Source organism: Bos javanicus, chromosome 21, assembly GCF_032452875.1.
Source record: "Bos javanicus breed banteng chromosome 21, ARS-OSU_banteng_1.0, whole genome shotgun sequence".
In the NCBI taxonomy this organism is placed as follows: domain Eukaryota; kingdom Metazoa; phylum Chordata; class Mammalia; order Artiodactyla; family Bovidae; genus Bos; species Bos javanicus.
In genome coordinates, this window is record NC_083888.1 from 46,337,010 (window position 1) to 46,354,222 (window position 17,213).

The 17,213-nt window shown below is 41.5% G+C and overlaps 1 protein-coding gene across 6 annotated transcripts in view; it reads right to left on the minus strand.

Moving 5' to 3' along the window:
* SLC25A21 (solute carrier family 25 member 21) overlaps window positions 1–17,213 on the minus strand; it is a 553,178-nt gene that overhangs the window by 30,699 nt on the left and 505,266 nt on the right. The gene's annotated exons all lie outside the window — the stretch shown is intronic.

Here is a 17,213-nt window from a genome sequence, read left to right on the forward strand (position 1 = left end):
TCAATCAAGGCTTTTCATCCAACTTGTATTTGTAGCTTAGGTAATTAACCTGATACATTTAAATGAGTTTGTTTATAGAGTAAAATCCTATAGCTTTTACTGGTAAATGTTTTAGAAACTCTAGCTACAATTCTACACTCAACTTCTTTTTTTCATTTAAGAGGATTAATGACAATATATTAATCCTAAGAAAGCCCTTTTTTGTGACATGAAGGAAAAAAAACACATAGGAACACATCTTAAAACAATAAAAGCCATTTCATAGAGGAAAACAAAAAATCTCAGAAGGTTAAAATTCATTCTCTCTGCTACAAAATGAGATTTTGTTGTTGTTGTTGTTGTTTTTGTTCTGGCACATTAACTATCAACTTAAATTATTTATTTTGGTTTTCAAAGGAGACTTGAGGACAAGTTCAGCCACAGTTCATTTCTGTTGGAAAGATTCCGAAGGTGCTGAGCAGGCTTCTGGGCACTGTGCTTGTGTTCTGAGAAAGGCAGCCTAGACGGCCGAGGAAAGCAGAGAGGCAGTTTTCCTGGGGATGGGAGAAACAGGGCAGAAGGGAGGCTGCCTGGGTCCACACTGGCCAACACCAGCTCTTCCTGCTTCTGGCCTAAGCTTTCTCTACATCCTCACCCACTCCCAGCACCTGAGAGCAGGAGAGACGGGGAGCTTAGAGATCATCTAGATTCTTCAGCAACAGAGGAACCAATGGCTTTAATTGAAAGTACAGATCAACATGTTTTCTAAGATCATGGCATCCAGTCCCATCACTTCATGGCAAATAGATGAGGAAAAAGTGTAAGCAGTGACAGATTTTATTTTCTTGGGCTCCAGAATTACTGCAGATGGTTACCAAAGCCCGAAATTAAAAGATGCTTGCTTGGAAGGGAAGCTACGACAAACCTAGACAGCATATTAAAAAGCAGAGATATCACTTTGCCAACAAAGGTCCATATAGTCAAAGCTATGATTTTTCCAGTAGTCATGTATGGATATGAGAATTGGACCATAAAGAAGGCTGAGGGCCGAAGAATTGATGTCTTCAAGTTGTGGTGCTGGAGAAGACTCTTGAAGAGTTCCTTGGACTGCAAGGAGATCCAAGCAATAAATCCTAAAGGAAATCAACCTTGAATATTCATTGGAAGGACTGATGCTGAAGCTGAAGCTCTAATACTTTGGCTGCTGCTGCTGCTGCTAAGTCGCTTCAGTCGTGTCCGACTCTGTGCAACCCCATAGACGGCAGCCCACCAGGCTCCCCTGTCCCTGGGACTACCTGATGCAAAGAGCTGGCTCATCGGAAAAGACCCTGATGATGGAAAAGACTGAGGGCAAAAAGGAGAAGACGGTAGCAGAGGATGAGATGGTTAGATAGCTTTACCACCTCAATGGACACCAATCTGGGCAAACTTCAGGAGACAGTGAAGGAAGGGAAGCCTGGTGTGCTGTAGTCCATGGGGTCAAAAAGAGTCAGACACAACTTAGCGACTGAAAAACAACAAAGATGTTTTTAATCATTTTAAACTATAGTGTGCTAAACCATCAAAATGAAAAGAGAGGACTTCTATTAGGTCTTTTTTAAATGAATTTTTATTGGAGTATAGTTGATTTACAATATTGTGCTAGTTTCTGTTACACAGTAAAGTGAATCAACAATACATATATCCACTCTTTTTTAGATTCTTTTCCCATATAGGTCATTACAGAGTACTGAGTAGAGTTCCCAGTGCTATACAGTAGGTTCTTATTATCTATTTTATAAATAGTAATGTTGATATGTCAATCCAAATAACATTTACTGAGGGCTAACTGCCTGATTTCCACCAGTTTGGGTGTTTGGTGGACATGGGAAAATGTAACACATGGATTTTGACTCAAGTGCTTTGCTGAATTTGAACTCAGTTGTGAATAATTACGCAAATCAGAGGGTGGTTAGAAATAGGGGTCAGGGCCAGACAGTCCCAGCTTTGAGTCCCAGCAATACCATTTGCCAGGTTAAGCAGGTATTTAATTCTCTGGTTTATTCTCACTTTACTCATCTGTAAAATAAGGATAATAATAGAATCATCCTCATAGGATTGTTGGGATGATAAACAAGTCAATGAACTTTGCCCTGTGTAAGCATTTACTATACATTAGCTGTTAATAATAATGGCAATTATGATAATAATAAAACTAGTTATCATAGTAAAATAACAGGTAATTCCTTTTGGTGGCTGAAGACAGTGACAACCAAAAGGTGGAGGCTGATGTGAGGGAGAGAAGCTGGCTTCTTCCTGCTCATTCCTTCTGGCTGTTGTTTCCTTTGGCAGAGCCCTGAACCTTTGTGAGAAGGTCCTACAGAAATGTATCCAGAGTGCAAGATCATAGGACTGCTTCCTCTGAGACCCAACCATACCTACTCTTGGGGTAGAGATCTCTTTCGAGGGATAGTTCCTCAACCCAGGAAGCGGAAGATCCTGTAAACTGGTCTCTTCCCTACCACTTGGTAAACATCGTCAGTAAGAACTGTCCACGGGACAGGTCTATGGACAGTAGAAGCAAGGCCATCACACGGGAGCAAACTCTGAGAATGGAGAAGCACACTGACTGGTCCTCCACCTCACACAGTGTATTTACACCCTAGAGGGCAATACATGCAGGTTACCAGGTACCTGCAACACAAGAATTGCTCATTACTGTCAGCCATCACCACAGATGTTTGATACTTTACATATATCGTCTTACTTAATCCTTTCAACAAGTGTATGGGGTGGGTATTATCATTACCTCCACTTAACAGATGAGGAAATTAAGCTACTTGCTCAAGATCACAAAGTGGAGGTTCCAGAACTCAAACTGAAGCTCCTCAGACTCAAAGTTCATGTTTTAATACTCTGCATGGTTTTGTCATCTGAACATATCTGGTTGCCCCTCTTAACAATCTGTAAGATGGGCAGCAGGTATATTCTCTGTATTTTACAGGTGAGAAACCAAGAATTGAGTAATATTTTAAGGGGAAAAGACTGAAAAATGGCTTAAGCAGAATTCTACATCTCAACCAATGGTGCTGTCATCCTTGTTGACTCATTCTTGTTATACATATGCTGTAAGATTTTCAGAGTTTGCTAATCCAACTGATGCAGGTAATAGATAAAATACAAATATGTATTTCTGGCAACTTGGGACCTTGAGATAAAGAAAAATTTAAACTCTAATTCTTATAAGAAATAGAAGTGCCCTTTTTGCTTCATTCAGAGACATTGTATCACACATGTAAGCAAATATTTAATTAGAAAGGCAAAACCTGACTTCCACTAGGATGCTTAAATAGGAAAATATAGAATCATTTTGACTAGATCTCTGTAAACACAAGGAATTTTACTAAACTTATTTGATTACTGGGCTTCCATTTCAAAACAAAATGGTGACTGATTAGCATCATCAGCCAAATGATTCCAATACTATCCAACCCAGCAGGTCACCCACCAATTCAGTTTCCTCCCAATATTTAGATTCACTACAATTTTCATATTTAGTTACTGGCTGTGGCCCAAATTGCATTCTAAGTTTCCTAGATATACTTTTCATTGACTGCACCAGAGCTTCGAGTGTGGAAGAATAAGTGAGTCAGAATGTAGCTAATATTACCATATCACACTGCTCTCCACATTGGTTTAGAAAACTCTTCAGTTCATTGGTACCTGCCAGAAGTACTTCCATGTGAAGGAACTCAGAGACTAACTCTGATGTCAGCTATTGCCAATTGCTAATCCTGGGAACTCCCTGTTCCTTCATGCATTCATTTATTCAACAAGCACCTACTGAGCCCGACAAGGTACCACACACTGTATTAGCCATCTAGTACGGTACTTTGCTCATATTCTGGAAACAAAAATATTTTTATCTTGCTTTTTATTTGGAGAGATATACTGAAAAATATTATATCTATCCATGAGAATATTCTATAATGATTATGAACTATGAAATAGAATTTCTGTAATTGTTGCAATACTATGGAAAACAGTATGGAGTTTCCTCAAAAAACTAGAAATAGAACTACCACATAACCCAGCAATTCTACTCCTGGGAATTTATCTGAAAAAATAAAAATAAAAAATTGAAAGATACAGGCACTCCAATATTTATAGCAGCACTGTTTATAACAGTCAAGATATGGAAGCAACCTGTATCCATCAACAGACTAATAGTAGATAAATAAGACTTGGTATACCCTGAGAAATCACCTCATACCTGTCAGAATGGCTAACATCAAATAGAACACAAATAGCAAACACTGGAGAGGATGTGGAGAAAAAGGAACCCTCATAAACTGTTGGTGGGAATGTAAATTGGTGCTATCAGTATGGAAAACAGTATGGATGTTTCTCAGAAAAACTAAAAATTGAACTATCACATGACCCAGAAATTCTACTCCTGGGTATATATCTGAGAAAAACAAAACACTAATTCTAATAGACACATGCACCCCTTGTACACAGCAGCATTACTTACAATAGCTAAGGTTCGTAAGCAACCTAAGTGTCCATCAACAAATGAATGCATAAACAAGATATGGCACACACACACACACACACACACACATAAACAGATGCAATGGAATAATACTCAGCCATGAGAAAGATTGAAAGTTGCTATCACTTATATATGGAATCTGAAAAATAAAGTAAAAAAGTGAGCATAGAAAAAAGAAACAGACTCAGGTACAGAGAACAATCTAGTGGTTACCAGTGGGGGAGGGGCTGGGGGAGGGTAAGATAGAGGTAGGGGATTAAGAGGTATAAACTATTGTGTAAAAGGTAAATAAGCTACAAGGATATATTGTATAATACAAGGAATACAGTCAATATTTTATAATAACTATAAATGGAGTATAACCTTTAAAAATTGTGAGTCACTATGTTGTATACTTGCAATTTATATTGTACATCAACTATACCTCAGTTTAAAAAAAGATGTGCTATACATACACAATGGAATATCACTCAGCCATAAAGCAGACTGAAATTCTGCCATTTGCAGCAATGTAGATGGATAAAGAAATTATCGTGCTTAGTGAAATAAGTCAGACATAGAAAGACAAATAATGTATGATATTACTTAAATGTAGAATTAAAAAAATAATACAAATGAATGTATGTAACAAAACAGAAACAGACTCACAGATATAGGAAAAAACCAACGGGTATCTATGGGGAGAGGGGAGGGGAAGGGGTAACATTAGGGATATAGGATTAAGAGATACAAATTACTATGTATAAAATACATAAGCAACTAGGATGTATTGTACAGCACAGGGAATTACAACCATTATCTTGTAGTAACTTTTCATGAAATATAAATTGCAAAAATATTAAATCACTATGCTGCCCGCCTGAAGCACAAAAATATTTGAAATCAATATGCTTCAATAAAAAATTCTTTTAAAAATTAAAAGTCCTTGAAAGTATTAGTTGCTCAGTCACATCCAACTTTTTGCAATGCCATGGATGGTAACATGGAGCCTGCAATGCCAGGCTCCTTTGTCCTTGGGGATTCTCCAGGCAAGAAAAGTGTGGAGTGGGTAGCCATTCCCTCCTCCAAGGGATCTTCCCAACTCAGGGATCGAACCTGTATTGCAGGCAGATTCTTTACCATTTGAGCCACGAGGGAAGCCTAAAAGTTCTTAAAAGACTAAAGTAGAAGAGAAGATCTGGTGTTTAAACAATGCTCCCTGGCACCACTCTAGGGCCCTGATTCCTTCCTGAGAACCCAGAATCACCAACATATCACTGAGATGACTTATGGCAGCCCGAGCTATTTTTCCTGGAGTTTTTCCATCAAGGACTGGCCATAGTTGGCTCTGATTACCTTGTGAGATCACGGACAGAGGTTTCAGGCATTGTTCCTTGGGTAAATAGTTATCAGAGCATGGCCAGTAGGCACAGGCATGGGGTGTGTGTCAGAGAGAGATTTCCTCTCTCTCTAAAGTGAGAGAAGAGCGCTAGGCACACCATGTCCAAAGACAGCATGCTCCACGTGCATCTCTTTACCTGCTTCCCACGGCAAGGGGAACTTGGGTGCATTTTAGAGCCAATGGGATAAGGATGTTGCACTGGACTTCATCACATGACTAGAAAGCAAACCGGATATCTTTATACAAAGAAGTGAGTGTCCATATCTGGCCTTAAGAAAAATACTGCTTTGTTAAAAAGAGGACATCCAGTTGCTACACTTAGGTAGGAAAAATACCTTCGCTCAATTAGGAGATAGATCACATAAGCCCTTTGTTCCTCGAAGTCTTGAAGCATTTTCATAAATTAAAGAAAAAAAAAAGCCCCTTCCTTTTATTTGAGAACAAAATGTAAAAGAAGAGAAATTGGGCTCAAAAACCCCACAGTTACACATCTCTTTTTGCTTAGGTATTACACTAATTCGTCACTGCAGTTTATTTTACTAGGGCATGATTATGGACAAAAAGACATCCAAAATGTAATTATATTCTTTCTAGAATTTAGATTTGATGAGCAGGCCTATTTTTCAACAATCTGTGAGTGGAAAATAATTTGCTTTAAACAAACTCTTCCAGATGCTGAGCTACGTCAACACCACGTTGCTGCCCAATAACTGTCTGGAGGAACACAGGGCCTCCAGGTGATGAGATGTTGACCCTGTGCTTTGCCCGAGCATCGCTGGGAGAGCAGGAGGGAAGGAGGCTGGACTGTGGGCACAGACGTGCCTGGCAGCATGGAAGGACCCGTTTGCTTTTTCATGGTTCCCCAAACATTTGTGATTTCCCCTTAAGCGTCTTCATTACCCACATTTCTTTATCCCAATGAAAACAGTGTTGTTTCTTGAAGGAGACGTCTATGTTAGTGCTCAGTTCATTGGAGCTAATAACTGATTAGGTTTTATTTCCACTCCCTATAAAGTCACCAACCTTACAGGGCAATGGGAGGATTTGATATCAGGTGTGTATGAGCACTGGAAAAGGCAGAAGGACCCACAGAATTTACCAGAGCGATTGGATTGGAGGGTGGGAGTGACAGAAATCATCAATTATTTTTTCTCCATATAGCTCTGTATTATGTAATTTGTGAAAAAAGTTACTTTGGTAATTTATAAAAATTGTATAAATTTTAAAACTCAAATAAAGGAAGAAACACGTGAGGCATCCAGCACAGAATCTGGCATCTAATGCATGTTCTGTAAATGGTAGCTATTATCATTACTTCAAAGTCTCAATTCTGAAAGCAAAAACCTAGGGTTTCTGGCACAGCCGAATGTAAGACTGAGATCTATTTTCTGTAAATGAAAATAGAGAGGCAACTTGGCTGCTGCCTTAGGTATTGCTGAAAGATAACTATATGAAAGGATTCGTACACATAATTCACTTTTCTGCCCACAAGAATCATAGACTGGAAAGAAATAATTTAGGTACTGAACAGCTTCCAGGCAGGATTTCACAGAGTAATGCAGGAAAAATTTGAACTTAACTCAATACATCATCATGAATGTTGACATGCCCTTGAAGCTGGCTTCTCACACTATCTGAAAATAGAGCCACACGTTCACTCTCTATGTAACTCAACTCCTCTCTTTCTTGAAAGCGAGGATCACAAAGTATCATCCTATTTGCTTTGTGTTGTGTCTACATAACACAACTAAGCTTAAGCATGTGTTCATTGCCTACGAAGAAAATAATCACTAAGCTTTGTGACACTGCTGCTGCTGCTGCTACTAAGTCACTTCAGTTGTGTCCCACTCTGTGCGACCCTAGAGACGGCAGCCCACCAGGCTCCCCCATCCCTGGGATTCTCCAGGCAAGAACACTGGAATAGGCTGCCATTTCCTCCTCCAATGCATGAAAGTGAAAAGTGAAAGTGAAGTCGCTCAGTCATGTCAGACTCAGCGACCCCATGGACTGCAGCCTACAGGCTCCTCCGTCCATGGGATTTTCCGGGCAAGAGTACTGGAGTGGGGTGCCATTGCCTTCTCCATTTGTGACACTGTACCTGACCTAATTGGTCTCTAATAGATAACTAGGCTTCCCTGGTAGCTCAGTGGTAAAGACTCTGCCTGCCAGGGCAAGAAACACGGGCTCAATCCTGGATTGGGAACATCCCCTGGAGAAGGAAATGGCAGCTCGCTCCAGTATTGTTGCCTGGGAAATCCCAAGGACAGAGGAGCCTGGTTGGCTATATAGTCCATGGGGTTTCAACAACAGATATGCTTAGAGACTAAACCACAACTGCAGATTATTAAGTTCCCAGGATACAGTGTATAGAGCTATATTTAATGGTGTTATCCCAAACCAGAATCAAACCCTGAACTAATTTAAAAAAAAAATCCCTATCTTTAGAGTCTATCATTGATGACACATTTGCTATTAGTTCATTGATCCTGAACTTTTATCATAGAGCTCAGGTGGAAGACTATTCTCTTCCTGAGCTGAACATCTTCAAAGACTAAATAGAGGTGAAGCAGGCTTTTGCAATTTCCTAAAGGCTGAGTTTCATACTTGGGGTGAGAATGATTATGTTCATATGTAACATAGATAAAAATGACAGAGTAGAAGGAAAACCTGTGCCCCATCCACACATCAGAGGCAAATCCTATAGACCTCAAGGGAAGGAAAACATAACCCGTTAGCCAAATAATAACTTTGAAGTCGATTTCAAAGTGGAGAGAAAAACTAGGAAACAATTCATACAAGATTTTGCTCCTGGGGAGAAATTCACATTTTCCAGGCTAGCAGAGAGCACGCCAGTCAAACACCACTTGCCTTAGCACAAGTGATAGGGGACTTCTTATATGTGTATAGAAAAAAAATGATACACTAGTTAGGAGGGAGCAGGGTCTTATAAGGACAATAAGCTATAAAGTCACACTTTTGGCAAGACTGGGTATACAAACCCTCTCCAATAGAGAAATCCTCTGGCAAGTATAATCCTCAGCCAAAAAGACTACAAACCAGAACAACACTTTGCTTGGGTTTAGTTTGAAGGACGGGGGGAAATTTGGGTCTATCCTGATTTTATCTGAACATGTTTTTACACCCACTGAACCAAACCAGAGCATGACAAAGCTGTGATTACTTTGCTCCCCACAGAAGGTCAAGCATATTTAAATTAGAGACCGGTTTTCTTTATTCACTGTGAATTTTAAGATGCTGGCCAAGATTCTGGTATTGGAATTGAAAGAAGTGTGGCAGGGATTATAGTCTTTGACTGATATGGTGGTAATTTTAAAAGTGGAGGCAAGACAAGCACACCTATTGAAATAGTTTATACAGAAGCTGGAAGGATATGAGGGAAATATCAGAAACCGAATTAACCACAATTTCCTTGAAATTTCTAGAATAGTTTAGGGCTAACCGGGAGGGAAGGCATATTTTATGGATAACATACCTCTGGTTGGCTAGAAAACCAGCCCTAGACCACAGAGAGCAGAATACAGGGAGCTGAAGCCAGCAGGGTACCTACAATTGCTCTGAGAACCCAGCGCTTGCAGTCTCTGCTCTCAGCCAATACTGTCCTTGGACCCCAGCAAGAGGGGCCCTTTTCCTGCACCCCATGCTTCAGGGGGCCCATTCTGGCCCTTTGCCAGCCATGTCCTCTCCACAAGGCCAAGTAGACATCTACCCACATCCCACAAGCTCCTTCTAGACCATGCTCTGCACACCTGGGACCATGGCAGTCCTTTTGCTCCATCTTTATCACTCTACCATTGCCCACAAGACTTTCAGTGTAATAGTAAGAGTAATACTGACTACTGTTACCCTAAGTTGTCTTCCACTGCAGACAACTTCTGGGAAAATTTTTATGTTTAAAGGACCATGTGGACTCGCGTTTCCTAGGCTGACAAATTAGGAAATTTCATGATTCCTGTGTCAGAATGCATGGTGGTTAAAATATAAGGCAAGGAGGTAGAAAGGCTGAGCCGCAGAACTGAGGCCTGAGAAACTCACACTATTGGTGGAACAGCAAGAGTCACCTTCCTGTGAAATAAGCCTCCCGGGAAACTGCTCTGCTTTTCGTAAAGGTGTTGTCAAGCCCTCTGGCAGTTCCACGTGCAACTCATCCATTTAGTGTTTCCCCACAGCTGGTCAGTCAGTCAGTTCAGTCGCTCAGTCATGTCTGACTCTTTGTAACCCCATGGACTGCAGCACACCAGGCTTAACCCTAACCCTAACCCTAACTCCTGGAGCTTGCTCAAACTCACATCCATCGAGTCAGCAATACCATCCAATCATCTCATCCTCTGTCATCCCCTTCTCCTCCTACCTTCAATATTTCCCAGTGTCAGAGTCTTTCCAGTGAGTCAGTTCTTCACAAGAGGTGGCCAAAGTATTGGAGTTTCAGCTTCAGCATCAGTCCTTCCAATGAAAACCCAGGACTGATCTCCTTTAGGATGGACTGGTTGGATTTCCTCACAGGCCAAGGGACTCTCAAGAGTCTTCTCCAGCACCACAGTCCAAAAGCATTAATTCTTCGGCACTTAGCTTTCTGTATAGTCCAACTCTCACATCCATACATGACTACTGGAAAAACTATAGCTTTGACTAGATGGACCTTTGTTAGCAAAGTAATGTCTCTGCTTTTTAATATGCTGTCTAGGTTCGTCATAGCTTTTCTTCCAAGAAGCAAGTGTCTTTATATTTCATGGCTTCAGTCACCATCTGCAGTGATTTTGGAGCACCCAAAATTAGTCTCTCACTGTTTCCACTGCTTCCCCATCTACTTGCCAGGAAGTGATGGGACTGGATGCCATGATCTTAGTTTTTTCAATGTTGAGTTTCAAGCCAACTTTTTCACTCTTATCTTTCACTTTCATCAAGAGGTTCTTTAGTTCTTCTAACCTTTCTGCCATAAGGGTGGTGTCATCTGCATATCTGAGGTTATTGATATTTCCCCTGGCAATCTTGATTCTAGCTTGTGAGTCATCCAGCCCCACATTTCGCATGATGTACTCTGCATAGAAGTTAAATAAGCAGGGTGACAATATACAGCCTTGATGTACTCCTTTCCCAATTTGGAACCAATCCATTGTTCCATGTCCGGTTCTAACTGTTGCTTCTTGACCTGCATACAGATTTCTCAGGACGCAGGTAAAGTGGTCTGGTTTTCACATCTCTTTAAGAATTTCCCACAGTTTGTTGTGATCCACACAGTCAAAGGCTTTGGCATAGTCAATAAAGCAGAAGTAGATGTTTTTCTGGAACTCTCTTGCTTTTTCTATGATCCAACGGATGTTGGCAATTTGATCTCTGGTTTCTCTGTCTTTTCTAAATCCAGCTTGAACATCTGGAAGTTCTCAGTTCATGTACTGCTGAAGCCTGGCTTGGAGAATTTTGAGCATTACTTTACTAGCGTGCAAGATGACTGCAATTGTGTGGTAGTCTGAGCATTCTTTGGCATTGCCTTTCTTTGGGATTGAAATGAAAACTGACCTTTCCCAGTTCTGTGGCTACTGCTGAGTTTTCCAAATTTGCTGGCATATTGAGTGCAGCACTTTCACAGCATTATCTTTTAGGATTTGAAATAGCTCAACTGGAATTCCATCACCTCCACTAGCTTTGTTCTTAGTGATGCTGCCTAAGGCCCACTTGACTTCACATTCCAGGATATCTGGCTCTTAGGTGAGTGATCACACCATCATGGTTATCTGGGTCATTAAATCTTTCTTGTATAGTTCTTCTGTGTATTCTTTCCACCTCTTCTTATCTTCTGCTTCTGTTAGGTCCATACCATTTCTGTCCTTTATTGTGCCTCTTTTTGCATGGAACATTCCCTCGGTATCTCCAATTTTCTTGAAGAGATCTGTCTCTCCCATTCTATTGTTTTCCTCTATTTCTTTGCATTGATCACTGAGGAAGGGTTTCTTATCTCTCCTTGCTATTCTTTGGAACTCTGCATTCAAATGGGTATATCTTTTCTCTTGTCCTTTGCCTTTAGCTTCTCTTCTTTCCTCAGCTATTTGTAAAGACTCCTCAGACACCATTTTGCCTTTTTGCATTTCTTTTTCTTGGGGATGCTCTTGATCACTGCCTCCTGTACAATGTCATGAAACTGTCCATAGTTCTTCAGGCACTCTGTCTATCAGACCTAATCCCTTGAATCTATTTGTCACTTCCACCATATAATCATAAGGGGTTTGATTTAGGTCATACCTGAATGGTCTAGTGGTTTCCATACTTTCTTCAGTTTAAGTCTGAATTTTGCAATAAGGAGCTCATGATCTGAGCCACAGTCAGCTCTAGGTCTTGTTTTTGTTGACTGTATAGAGTTTCTCCATTTTCAGCTGCAAAGAATATAGTCAATCTGATTTCGATATTGACCATATGGTGATGTCCATATGTAGAGTTATCTCTTGTGTTTTTGGAAGAGTGTGTTTGCTATGACCAGTGCGTTCTCTTGGCCAAACTCTGTTAGCCTCTGCTCTGCTTCATTTTGTATACCAAGGCCAAACTTGCCTGTTACTCCAAGTATCTCTTGACTTCCTACTTTTGCATTCCAGTCCCCTATGAGGAAAAGGACATCTTTTTTGGGTGTTAGTTCTAGAAGGTCTTTAGGTCTTCATAGAACTGTTCAGCTTCAGCTTCTTCGGATTAGTGGTTGGGGCATAGACTTGGATTACTATGTTACTGAATGGTTTGCCTTGGAAACAAACAGACATCATTCTGTTGTTTTTGAGATTGCACCCAGGTACTGCATTTTGGACTCTTTTGTTTACTATGAGGGCTACTCCATTTCTTCTAAGGGATTCTTGCCCACAGTAGAAGATACAATGGTCATCTGAATTAAGTTCATCCATTCCAATCCATTTTAGTTCACTGATTCCTAAAATGTCAATGTTCTCCCTTGCCATCTCCTGTTTGACCACTTCCACAGGACCTAATTCATGGACCTAACATTGATTCATGGACCTTGATTCATGGACCTTGATTCATGGACCTAACATTCCAGGTTCCTATGCAATATTGTTCTTTACAGCATCAGACTTTACTTCCATCACCAGTCACATCCACAACTGGGCGTTTTTGCTTTGGCTCTGTCTCTTCATTCTTTCTGCAGTTATTTCTTCACTCTTCTCCAGTAGCATATCGGGCACCTACCAACCTGGTAGTTCATCATTCAGTGTCATATCTTTTTGTCTTTTCATACTGTTCATGAGGTTCTCAAGGGAAGAATAAGTGAAGTAGTTTGCCATTCCCTTCTCCAGTGGACCTGGTGGCTCAGATGGTAAAGTGTCTGCCTACAATGTCGGAGACCCAGGTTCGATCCCTGGTTTGGGAAGATCCTCTGGAGAAGGAAATGGCAACCCACTCCAGTATTGTTGCCTGGAAAATCCCATGGACAGAGGAGTGTGGTAGGGTACGGTCCATGGGGTCACAAAGAGTTGGACATGACTGAGCGACTTCACTTTCTTTCTTTCTTTCTCTAGTGAACCATGTTTTGTCAGAACTCTCCACCATGACCCGTTTATCTTGGGTGGCCCTACACAGCATGGCTCATAGTTTCACTGAGTTAGATAAGGCTGTGGTCCAAGTGCTCAGTTTGATTAGTTTTCTGTGATTGTGGTTTTCATTCTTTCTGCCCTCTGATGGATAAGGAGGCTTTGGAAGCTTCTGATGGGAGAGTCTGACTGTGTGGGAAACTGGGGTTTGTTCTGATGGGCAGGGCCATGCTCAGTATATCTTTAATCCAATTTTCTATTGATGGGTGGGGCTGTGTTCCCTCCCTGTTGTTTGACCTGAGACCAAACTGTGGTAGGGGTAATGAAGATAGTGGGGACCTCCTTCAAAAGGTCTTATGCACACACTCTTGTATTCAGTGCCCCTGACCCTGCAGCAGGCCACTGTCGACCCATGTCTCTGCTGGAGACTCCTGGACACTCACAGGCAAGCCTGGGTCAGTCTCTTGTGGGGTCATTGCTCCTTTCTCCTGGGTCCTGCTTTGTAAAAGGTTTTGTTTCTGCCCTCCAAGAGTCTGTTTTCCCAGTCCTGTACTGTAATCAAATCCCACTGGCCTCCAAAGTCAAATTCCCTGGGGATTCTCAGTCCCTTTGCCAGATCCTCAGGTTGAAAAATCTGCTGTGGGTCCTAGAACTTTCTTAACAGTGCCAGAATTTATTTGGTATAATTGTTCTGCAGTTTGTGGGGCGTCTGCTTGGCAGCTCTATGGTGGGGTTAATGGCGACCTCCTCCAAGAGGCCACATGCTGTGTCACCCAGATCTGCTGCACCCAGAGCCCCTGCCCATGTGGCAAGCCACTGATGACCCGTGCCTCCATGGGAGATACTCAAACACTCAAAGGCAGGTCTAGCTCAGTCTCTGTGGGGTCTGGGTCCTGGCACGCACAAGGTTTTGTTTAAGCCCTCCGAGCTTCTCTTGTGGGTATGGGGTTTGATTATAAATGTGATTTCACCCCTCCTATTGTCTTGCTGGGGCTTCTCCTTTGCCTTTGGCATGGGGTATCTTCTTCTTCTTCATTTTTTTTTTTTTTTTTTTAGCCACAGCTAGTAATTGACTGAAAAGGCTGAAAATGAGCTTTGTTCACAACCTCCAGGTGAGGTGACCATGAAAATTGATGAAGAATATGTGCTTACTTGATATGACTCTTCTGAAGGAAGAACATTTTGATTGAGGTAGAACTCTTTCCAAAGTGGCTTCAAATGTTTTTAGTTTCCTCTCAAACTTCTGCTGCTACATGCAAGTTATTTACAGTAAATAGATAGCCAACTACTACTGTTTATGATAACAGACCTCATTTGAGTTTAAAGACCTCAGTAGGTACTGAAACTGGGCTGCCTGCCCTTAAGAATTTAGGCTAAATGGATTGTATTGTCAGTTGGGAATGACCTAAGGGAACCATTGCCCAGTAAGCTGTTTTTGCACCCACAACTGGAGTGGGCTGTGACTATTAACTGGAACATATCTCAAGATAGATCTATTTCTTAAACCTTAAGGGTTTATAGGATCAATTTACATCTAGAAATTGTTATTGGTTGGGTGCCTATAATGTACCAGACTCTGTTAAGACCTTTGTGTATATTATCACATTTGCTGTTGTTCAGTTACTAAGTTGTGTCTGACTCTTTGTGACCCCATGGACTGCAGCACACCAGGCTACCCTGTCCTTCACTATCTCCTGGAGTTTGCTCAAACTCATGTCCATTGAGTCGGTGATGCCATCCAACCATCTCATTCTCTGTCATCCCCTTCTCCTCTTGCTCTCAATCTGCATTTGCCCAAAAATGGTGCTGCTAAGCTGTGCGACCCCATAGACGGCAGCTCACCAGGCTCCCCTGTCCCTGGGATTCTCCAGGCAAGAACACTGGAGTGGGTTGCCATTTCCTTCTCCAATACATGAAAGTGAAAAGTGAAAGTGAAGTTGCTCAGTCGTGTCCGACTCTTAGTGACCTCATGGACTGCAGCCTATCAGGCTCTTCCATCCATGGGATTTTCCAGGCAAGAGTACTGGAGTGGGGTGCCGTTGCCTTCTCTGAAATGGTAGATGGTTTTAAATGACTAAATCTGAAATTTGCTATTCTTATCATGTCATTTCTTTCAGGTTTTTTTTGGTAATAGGCATAGCCCCATTACTTTATGTTGGGTGACTATGCATTACTTTTCAATTTGATCAATATTGCCTACAAAGTGTCACCTCTGATCAGCTACTGATTCCTGATAACTGCTGGAAATAAATGCTGACACCTGTGACCTATGAGATCCCTCTGTTACTAAGTTTTGACTAGTTGATGTCATATGCCAAATATTTTATAAGGAACCTAATAGATTGTATTTTGTCTAAGTAAATGAATTCTGAATGCAGTTTAGCCAATTCTGCAAAAGAAACAACACCAAACAAGTTCCTCTCTCTCCCCAACTTAAAAAAACCAGTTACATATATACCAACAATTTACACAGACCACACTGGGTCAATGAACTAGGAGCACATGCACATGCAGCATTCTTGTGTCGGGCTGCAGGGGCATTTAATGTGTTCTAGCAAGGCCTCGGCACATGCAAAACGTAACCAGCGCTTACATGGCCTCAGTGCAGAACCTCCTTGAAGGCAGAGGAGAGAAAAAGAACATTAGGCGTGAGTAGGGGTGCTATGATAATTCGTTATTTTCACTCCTGTGAATGCTTCTTGGTGCTCTGTCCCATTTTGTGTTTCTCTACTTACATGCTGTCTTGATGAAGGACTGCAGTTGGAAGGCCTGTGTATTCTTTTGCTCACTCCTTCCTGCCCCAAGACATGCTTCCCAATAGGTAAAATGGGACACTGAATGGGGAGCTCCAATTCTCCTAGCTGGTAATTCTCCCAGTCTAACAAATCAAATTTTCCTTGAGCAGATTCCATGGGGGCTGTCTTAAATGCTCCATATTGATAGGACATTGGAGAAGTGTTTCTTTTTATTTCCTTCTGGTCCCTGCCATCTTTTCCCATCATTCAAGGAAGAATAGAGAAAAAGCAAAACAGAAACAGAGTAGGGCAACACAGGGATTTTCAGCCTTTTCTAAAGTGCTGTGTATCTCTGCAATTAGCACAACCTTTTGAAACTTAAAAAAAATCTCCCTTCATTAGGACTGACCTCATCTGAGGAGCTGTAGCAGCCCAGCCCTGTCCTCTGTAGGCCTTGGCAGCTAAGGTGAGTAGGGCTCTCTCTCTTTCCCATAGTTCTGCTCAGGAAGCTGCCAGAGAGCTCTCAGGCAGTATCAGCAGACAGGAAGTGGGGTGGGAGTGAGCAGGGTCTCCACCCATTAGCAGCTGCTTAAGTGGTAGGCAGGGGAGCTTTTCTATGGAGAAATTCAGGTCAGCAGATCCTCTAGACCAATTTATACCACATGCTACCCAGTTGTGGAAGAGAATTCAAATGCTAAGAAAGGACCTGAACTGCCAATCTCCTTATTTTTTTCCTACCTTCGGTTTGGCACCCAAAAGAATAAAAGAAGAACAATTGGACTTGTTGGTTTAAAGGGAATTATTAGGCAACTGGAAGGAAGTGAAGGCAGCACAGACCAAGGGAATCTGTCTTCATGGAACATCATGTACCAGTGATTAAATGTCAAGACCCATCATTGTCCAAGTGGTGACGTCTACACAGGTTTAGTAACCCGCTCATTCAGATTTAACCAAAAGACAAACTTGACAGATTATCAGAATCTTTGGGGGAAGGCAGTGGGTGGAGTGGGGAATGGAGTGAAGTAATTTTGAAAAAATGATTT